The following is a 9,438-nucleotide window of genomic DNA, read 5'->3' on the forward strand; positions in this document are numbered from 1 at the left end:
CACATCAAAAATGTGGTGATCAGAGCAGGTTAGTGGTTGGAAATTCTGTAGCAAGTAACTCACTTCCTGATTACTGAAGACCACCTCCTAGAAGGCACAAGTCAAGATTGTGATGGAATGCTCTCCACTTGCCTGAATGGGTGCAACCCTAACAATGCATCATAACGCGAGGCACCAGTGACGACAAAGCAGCCATTTGAATAGATTACCATCCACCATCCTCAACATTCCCTCTCTTCAAGACTGGTACACAGTTGAAATGTTAAATACCAGCTAAAAGATATACTGTGACAACTCACCACAGCTTCTTTGACAGCATCTTCCAAATCCCTCTCCTCTACCAGCTTGAAGGATAAGGGCAGAAGATGCACCAGAACACTCTTACCTCCAATTCCCCTCCAAGCTGCACACCATGGAGGTATATCATTGATCCTTCTCCATCACTGGGTCAAAATCCTAGAGCTCACTTTCTGTTTGTGCCTCCACCACATGCACTATAGTGATTAAGAAGGCAGTTCATCACCAGCTTTTAAACTTGATTAGAGGAATGTCAATAAATGTTCGCCAAACAGCAATGCCCAACTTCCATGAACATTCTTTTTTCAAAACTCAATAAAATCATGGTAGGTCACCTCACTACCATTGAATGCAAGTACTTTATGGAAACAAGCAGTCTTCTCATGTCCTGGACATCTACCCGTGCATGAAGTATTGCCAGAGGGAGATATTTTAATTTTCAGAACAAGAGTAACAGCTGTCCTGGCTACTGTCTGTCTATGAGACTGGGAGTTAGTATCTCTCTGGAAATGGCTAATTTGCAACTTAAGAGAGCGGAGGCAAAGAGGGAATGAACGATCATGTGGATAAGCAGGGTCATGCAGCAGTTCCCTGAGTGCATTTTACTCAATAACTGGTATACGGTTTTGCATATTTGTTAGTGCAATGGGTCCTGCGGAGTATTGCCTATTTGTCTTATTTAAAGAGAATTCACCCTAAAGGATGCAAGTGTTTTGAATTTGCAATTTTGATACTCTTTCTGACATTTAGTTTAGATTTGCAAGTTACAGACACAGAAGCCATTTGTTTTGCTGTAATGTTTTCATCGCAACTTGGCATGTGCTTTACTGTTTAAAATAAATTAAACCTTCTGGAGTTGAATCAGGAGCTGAACACTTCAATTTATTTTAAGTTAGTCAAGCTAATATGAGAGTAAGCTTATTAGGAACATACAAACTAATTGCAGAAGTTTCCATAGGTATATGAAAAGAACATGTCCCTACAATTAGAAACTGGGGAAGTTATAAAGGGGAACTAAGATATGGTAGACCAACAGAACACATACTGCAGATCTGTCTTCTCAAAGGAGGAAAAAAATAGCATCACAAAATTGTTGGGGAAAACACTGAGGGGAGAAAGAAGGAGATCAATCTTAACTGTGAAATGATGTCAGGAAATTGATGGATTTATAGACTAATAAATCCCCAGTGCCTGATATTCTATATGCAAGAGTAGTTAAGGAAGTTGCCCTCAAAATAGTGAACAGCATTAGTGGTCATCTTCCAAGACTTTATCTACTCTGGAATAGTTTCTACAGATTGGAGGGTATCTAATATAAAAAAGAGTTGGGAGAAAACAAGGAATTACAGACCAGTGTGCCTGATGTTAGTGGCAGGGAACATGTGGGAGTTCATTATAAAAGATGTAATAGCATATCAGTTGGAGAATAGAGATAGGATCAGATAGAGTCAGCATAGATTTACAAAAGGGAAGCCATGTTTGACAAATTTATAGGACATATTTGCAAGTGTAACTTATAGCTTTAATAAGGGGAAGCTAGACGATGTGGTTCACTGGGATTATCAGGAGGCTTTTGATAAGATCTCATATAAGAGATTAACATGCAAAATTAAAGCATGTGGGAATCAGGGTAGTATCCTGATAGAGATTGGGAACTGGTTGGCAGATTGGAACTACAGAGTAGGAATAAATTATTTTTTTTTCCTCAGGGAGCAGGCAATGTTTACAGTAGAATGCCAAGGATCAATACTTGGACCCCAGCTATTCACAATATATTCACTGATTTAGATGAGGGAACTAAATATAATGTCTCCGTGTTTGCAGACAGTATGAAGCTGGCTGGGAGGGTAAGCTGTGAAGAGAATGCAGAGATGCTTCAGTGTGATTTGGACAAATTGAGTAAGTGAGTAAATATATGGCAGCAAATATATTAACAGGAGTTAATGTGAGTTTATTCACATTTGGTAACAAAAACACGAAGATAGGTTATCATCTGAATGGTGATAGGCTGGGAAAGTGAAGCTGCATCAAAACCTCATTGTCCTTGTACAATAGTGCTTGCTGGAAGTAAGTAGACAGGTGCAGCAAGTAGTTAAGAAAGTAAATGGCATTGTAGTCTTCATAGCAAGAGGATTCAAGTACAGAATCAGGGATATCTTAAATAAAAACCAAAAGAACTGCGGATGCTGTAAATCAGAAACAAAAACAAAGTTGCTGGAGAAGCTCAGCAGGTATGGCGGGTTTTTCCTTCACAGATGCTGCCAGACCTGGTCAGCTTTTCCTGCAACATTGTTTTTGATCAGGGATATCTTGCTGAGATTATACAAAGGTTTGTGAGGCCATACCAGAAGTATTGCGACGTTAGTCACCTTTTCTGAGGAACAATGTTCTGGCTATGGAAAAAATGCAACAAAGGTTTACCAGAAGGATTTCTGGGATAGCAGGAGTGATGTATGAAGAGAGTTTGAGTCTGTTTGGACTATATTCATCACAGTTTAGAAGAATGATAGAAACCAATTAAATTCTATCAGACCTAGATGGGATAAGTGAAAGAAGGGTAATCCTAATGACCGGGAAGCCAAGAGCCAGGGTCACAGTCTGAGGTAGTTGGAACTGCCGATGCTGGAGAATCTGAGATAACATGGTGTGAAGCTGGATGAACACAGCAGGCCAAGCAGCATCAGAGGAGTAGGAAAGTTTGACGTTTCGGGTCGAGACCGTTCTTCAGGAAAGAGTTTCTGAGGAAGGTCTTGACCTAAAACGTTAAACTTTCCTGCTCCTCTGATGCTGTTTGGCCTGCTGTGTTCATCCAGCTTCACATCATGTTATCACAGTCTGAGGTTATGGGATAAGCCACTTAGTATTGAGATGAGGAGAAATTTCTCACAGAGAGAGTGATGAGCCTTTAGAATCTCATACCACAGAAAGTCATTGAGACCAACATATTGAGTGTTTTCAAGAAGGAATTAGATATAATTCTTAGGGCTAAAGGGATCAAAAGGTATATGGAGAAAGCAGGAACAGTGTATTCAGTTGACTGATTAACCATGCTCATACTGAATGATGGAGCAGGCTCCAGTGGCTGACTGGCCTATTCCTGTTCCTATTTTCTGTTAGAGCTCTTTACAATGGACAAAAAATGCAAGTCCAAGAACTGGAGGCTGGACAAGTGGTCAAGATAAATCCAAACTTGAGAGTACTATCTCTGAGATGAAGAAGTCTTTAATGGATATCTCTGCTCAGCCCACAAAAGCTGAATGCAAAGCTGGAGGACAAAGAAAGGAAGCAGAATGAGCTATAAGTTCTATATTAACAATCCAATAAAAAGATTGCTAGCTTACAGAAAAATGTGGAACAAGTTGCACATAAAACAAATCCAGTTCAACAAAGCAGTGACAAAACAAACGCTTAAGATCAAAGCAATGACCTGCAAACATTGGAGTGAATGCATTGTATACAAAACAAGGCACAGGAAATCATTCATGTGTCAGGCTTTTTGGTAAGAAATACCAGTAATGATGCTGTAAAGACAGAATTCAAGCAGGATAAAAGAGAAATACACTGGAGCATTGAATTAGTTCATGGAAGAAGCCAGGGCTGCAAAGAAACAGTAAGAAAAGAAACGAAAAGCCTACATAGTTATCAGAACAGGTTATGATGGAAACAATACACTCAGTCAATTGAAAACTAAAACTTTCACAGAAATAGAAGAAGCGATGATGTAAATCAAGCACCTTTAAAGCAAGCTGGCAGCTCTTAAGACTCAAAACAGTAAATACTAAAAATATTTCAACCACATGAAACAAGTTAAGGAACAAGATGAGATGGTAGCTAATCTGGATTATAGTCATAATATAAATACATTATTTAATTAATTTAATTATTCACTGTAACAATTATATAATCAGGATTATAATCAGCCAATTATTTATACAATACATTATCATAAGATCAGCTGTTACTGTAAATAGTTTTTATTTCAGAAAGTAAGGGTATCTTGTACATATACCATCCCAATCTTTAAGTTCCCATAGGCATTGTGTAAAAAATATTGTGACCCGTCCTGGCACTTAGCCTGCTTTGGGTTTGCAAGCTGCACAAATATAAACCAGCTGTGAGGTCGACGTCATAACATTTGTAATGTTACACCATTTTAAATAAAATGGTAAAAATAAAATAACCCATGGAGTTAATCAATCACTGACAAGTAATTGACTTTGAGACCATTGTCATTAACATTACAAAAAGTACAGCCAAAGCCAACTCCAGGAATCAACTGGTGACTTGACTGCATAGGGTGTTCGGTGAGAAGTTTGAAGAGGGAAGTCAAAGGGCAAATAGGACTCAGCATGGGGACAAACAGGTTCAGTCCTGCTGCCTCAGACTTGTCTTCAGCAAGCATGCCATTGAGAGGCTGAGAGCAGACTGAAGATATCGATGATGTGAAGGGTGGATAATCCGAAGTCATGGCTCGTGTCAGTACCTGTTGCATTGTTACAAAAAGGATGTAGTTGTGCAGGAAGATTTCAAGGAGATAGAAATGAAATTAAAAAATAGGACCTGGAAGGTAGTCACTTTTGTGGGTGCAATGTGAACAGAAAGAGATGGATAAAGCAGATGATTTCTAAATTGGTAAAATGGTGCAATGAGACCAGTTCTGGTGAAGAAACTGATTGCTTACATATCAACAACACTGGATCCAATGTTCGGTCTAGTGTTTCAGTAATGTCAAACTGGACTGGTAGAGGCTGAGGGTGTGAACATAAATTTAAATGAGAAAGATGTAGTGCTGAGTTTGGAGGGCAGAAAATTAACAAGGAAATATGGAAGAAGGAAACAACAGAACCTAGAAATTTGACAACAAAAGTAGTACTTATATATGTGGAATATAATTCCATGCAAAGAAGGTAATAAATAAGGAGATGAGCTGAGGGCTCAGATAGACACTCGAACTTGAGGTAACTTGACTTATAGAATGTGACTTAAATAATTGTAGGAATGGCAGCTCAAAATTCCTGCTTCCTGTGTTTTCAGATGAGACAAAGAGGATGATAATATGAACAAGTGAATTAATATTTAACCCATAATAACTAACACTGTTAAATAATCATGGCTGGGGCTATTTTCACTGGAGCATCGGAAGGTGAGGTGTGACTTTATAGAGGTTTATAAAATCATGAAAGGCATGAATAGGGTGAATAGAAAAGGTATTTTTCCTAGGCTAGTGGAATCCAAAATTAGAGGGTATAGACTAAAGGTGAGGGGGGAAATATTTTAAAGGTGAGAGGGTGGTGTATGTATAGAATAAGCTGCCAGAGGAAGTGGTGGAGGTTGGTACAGTTTCATCATTTAAAAGGCATTTGGATGGGCACATAAATAGGAAGGGTTCAGAGGGATATCAGGCAAATGCTGGCAAATGGGACTGGGTTAACTTAGGACATCTGACTGGCACAGACCACTTAGACCACAAGGGCTCTTTCTGTGCTGTACAACTCTGTGCCTCTATAAATATAGCCATTCTGTATAGGCAACATGAAAAAAGTAAATCTCAAGCACATGCATGCAAGCCATCAAGGAACTGAGCCTAGCCAGAGGAAGCCGAGAGAAGTTTTTGTCTGGCCAACAATGAGCAACGAAGTTAAGGACTATACCAGCCAGTGCACTGTTTGTAACAAATATCAAGCCAAGCAAGCTTGACAAATGACACAACAGATGACCATGGTTGATGCTTGGAGTAAATCTCTTCACTCTCATAGCAACTGATTATCTTTTCACTGTTGATTACTCTTTGAACTGTTAGGAGAAATGCAATTGTACCTTTCATGGGCTGGATCCCATGTTATATTCATGTAACCTCTAGTTCTGCAGTCTGGAGGAGCCATTAAAAGCATATCCCTTGAAACATAGAGATAGTAGGAATTGCTGAATCTGGAGTCTAAGATAACAAAGTGTAGAGCTGGGTGAACACAGCAAGCCAGGCAGCATCAGAGGAGCAGGAATGCTGATGTTTTGGATCTGGCCCCTTCTTCAGAAATGGGAGAACGGAAAGGGGCCCTGAAATAAATAGAGAGAGGGGGAGGCAATGACTCTATCCATCTATCATCACCTCTTTCTCACTCTATTTACTTCAGAGCCACCTTCCCCTCCCCCATTTCTGAAGAAGAGTCCAGACTCGAAACATCAACTTTCCTGCTCCTCTGATGCCGCCTGGCCTGCTGTGTTCATCCAGTTCCACACTTTGTTATCCCTGAAACATACACGTTATGCCTTTGCTCCCTCCCCAGTGTGAAACACAACCTAGACTGTGTCCAAGGCTGCTAGACACATAACATATGTGACTTTGAGGGCCTCTGATTTCACTGGCTCTACTAAGTTTCACAAGATGACTTCGTAGTTTCATTCTCCCAACTTTGAACAATTCAGTTCAAGCAGTCAAAACCTGATTATGAAAGCAACAGTTTTTTTCTTCCTCCTTTCAATTGCACAAAGGAAATATTTAGTGATAATGTTCCTTGCGTATCACTACAGAAGAGTATAAATGTTCAATAACTGAGGAAATTAGAAACCTGTCTTTGGGATGGGCAGGAGGAATGGTTAAGGAATGCTGGCTGAGCTAAAGACTCCCACATGCCATGAATGAGAAAAAACAGGTCTGAGAATTAAAGCAACAAAGGAACCATCAAAAATGGGAGGAGCAAACAGATGTACTTTTTAAAAACCTGTTACGTGTGCATAAAATTAAAATCTTGAGACTTTTTCACAAATTCATTCCTAAAGATATGTACATTTCTGTTACAATTATTGGAAATAGATAAAGAACAAATTGTTTACCTTCTGTTTGTCTCTCGAATTGAGCTGATCAAATCCTTGTATTAATCCGAAAACAATCACCGCAGATAAACAATTTAGAAGCGTAAAATGGTTGAAAACTTTGATTAAATCCTTCAAATACAATCCTGATATCGTCAGCTGAAATGCAATTGAAGCTTTAGTTACAGCATTTGGAGACCCTTTTGATGTTTTTCATCTGTTTACTTCCTGATTTCGAAGCCAACATCTTAGCTTACTGTTCAGTGCAGCACCTGAGCACAACAATTAATGTTTGAATATTCACAGGAATTGCACAATCATTCCTTTGTAGGTGTCACATGAAATGAGTGGGTGGGGCAAGTGTGGAAAGGCGAGTGCCTGAAGGTATCACAGTACATCAGTAAAACAAGGGATACAATCAATTTTTGATCCAAATCAAACAAGTTGGCGTTGTGAGTAAATCATCACCAAGTACCTTTAATTTGGCCACTCGTTAAGACATCTCACCATCAAATAGAAACAATGATTTAAATTTTATTACATGTAGCAACCAAAATAATACCCCTCCATTAAGCAAATTAAACCTCACAACTTAACTTAGCTACTACCCGATTAACGGTGGAACTTTGCCATGTTTCCACCATCAGGGTTTGACTCTGGAAGCATCCCAGGTTCGATCCTCATGCAGCATTATTTTCTGAAATTCAGCCAAAGTGAGGGTTCTGGTTTTTTATTCTTATGCAATTTTTGTCCTTTGGTCTATGTATGATATTACTGATGATTTAATTTTTGAAAACTCTTTCATCCAAATTACTGCAAAACTGCAGCTTGTCTTCTTATCAGAAGTAGCTTCTTTGTTCCTTGGCCTTAACGAACAGTTTGAAGATGCAGCTTTTCTGGAATTAGCTCCTTAAATTCTTCTGCAGTGCAATCAGTTATCCTTGTGGCATAAGGCAGTCATGCATCAAGTGGATGTCAAAGCAGTTCTATTCATGTAGTTTCAACTCTCTCTTGTTCCAGATGTGGCTAATTGCTTCAATTTCTGTATAAATTTGTTCTGGTCTTTTCATTGTTTATTCCAGAGAGAGTTATTTCTGCTTCTTCTCATGTATAACACTTTATCCTTGTTGATTCTTTCAATCTATGAACAGGTAATTAAGTTCTGAAGTTTATAATATCGCATCAGTGGAGTATGAAAATTGACACTGATAGTTTTCATGACAACAGACTTATTTGCAAATTTCAGCATTATGTCTCAGCTTCTTTGTTCACAAATGTCATGACCAAGGAGACTCTCTTTATGCTTTCGGCAAGATATTTTCCAATCAACCCACTCAGAAATACAATGACACACCTCCAGAGCAGGAGGTAATTGTAGTACTTAGTTAAACAAGGCTGCCACCTGTGTATGTGAACAATTTATCAACATAATATTAACAGATTCCACTTTAAGTGAAGATCTTATGGCAAATAAATAGTTACAAGACAAATCAAAGAGGGAAAATCTGATGCATGCAGGCATAATGTGAAAGCATAAAAACACAGTTGGGCTTAAAGTAGGAAGACAAGTATGAGTTCTCAGAAATATAATGTAGTTTAAAGTGATGAGATGCAGTGTAAGAGCTATGAAACACAGAGAGGCTTAAAGCAGTGAGCCAGAGGGGAAAGCAAGGAGAGATATGGGACTAAACTGTAGATAGGATTAGATCAAACTTCAATGTTTGATACCACAGAGTAACCAGTAGGCAATTGACTGGCGTTTACTTCCTACTTATCATAACTGGAGGCGTCAGAGTGTTGGTGATAGATTATTTTGTGAAATAATCTCAGGAAAGTCATATACAGGTTAATGAACGTTTATTTTATCAACACCTTGGGAGAGCAGCAGCACAGAGAAACTCTGAAGTACAGTTCTGCAATCAGCAAGAAATTTCAGATATTTATACATTGGAAGGTCACGTACACCGTATATTACACACATTCTGCAATGATCTGTTTTAGACAAATATATTGCTTTCCACGCATTCCAAAATGGCAGGCTTACCTGTTATCAACTCTTCCTATCTTCCTAGAAGCTGCTCCAGCTCCTCGCTACGACCCATGCTCCTCTGACTGCCTTGAACCTGGTGGTACATTACTTGGCAATGGTATGAAGTCACTGGCATTCCAGCTTCAGAATTAAAACTCAAAGGTTATGGCTAGTTCAGCCAAGTTGCACCATTGTCAGATTGGGTGTGTCTGATATCAGCATTTTGATTTTGCCCGTGTATTTTAATACTTTTTGTATAACCATCAACTTATCTTGAGTAGGAATAAATGAATTTTGCATGA

The 9,438-nt window shown here is 38.9% G+C and overlaps 1 protein-coding gene across 1 annotated transcript in view; it reads right to left on the bottom strand.

Moving 5' to 3' along the window:
- The window catches only part of LOC125466318 (beta-1,4 N-acetylgalactosaminyltransferase 2-like), a 55,214-nt gene extending 45,978 nt beyond the window's left edge, over window positions 1-9,236 (bottom strand). The window contains exons 1-2 of the mRNA XM_048560669.2: window positions 9,152-9,236; window positions 7,129-7,266 (exon numbers count right to left, since the gene is read on the bottom strand). The gene's annotated coding sequence lies outside the window, so the exon portion shown is untranslated. The remainder of the gene's footprint in view (window positions 1-7,128; window positions 7,267-9,151) is intronic.
- Between the last annotated feature and the right edge of the window lie 202 nt (window positions 9,237-9,438).

This window comes from Stegostoma tigrinum, chromosome 31 (genome assembly GCF_030684315.1).
Source record: "Stegostoma tigrinum isolate sSteTig4 chromosome 31, sSteTig4.hap1, whole genome shotgun sequence".
NCBI lineage: Eukaryota > Metazoa > Chordata > Chondrichthyes > Orectolobiformes > Stegostomatidae > Stegostoma > Stegostoma tigrinum.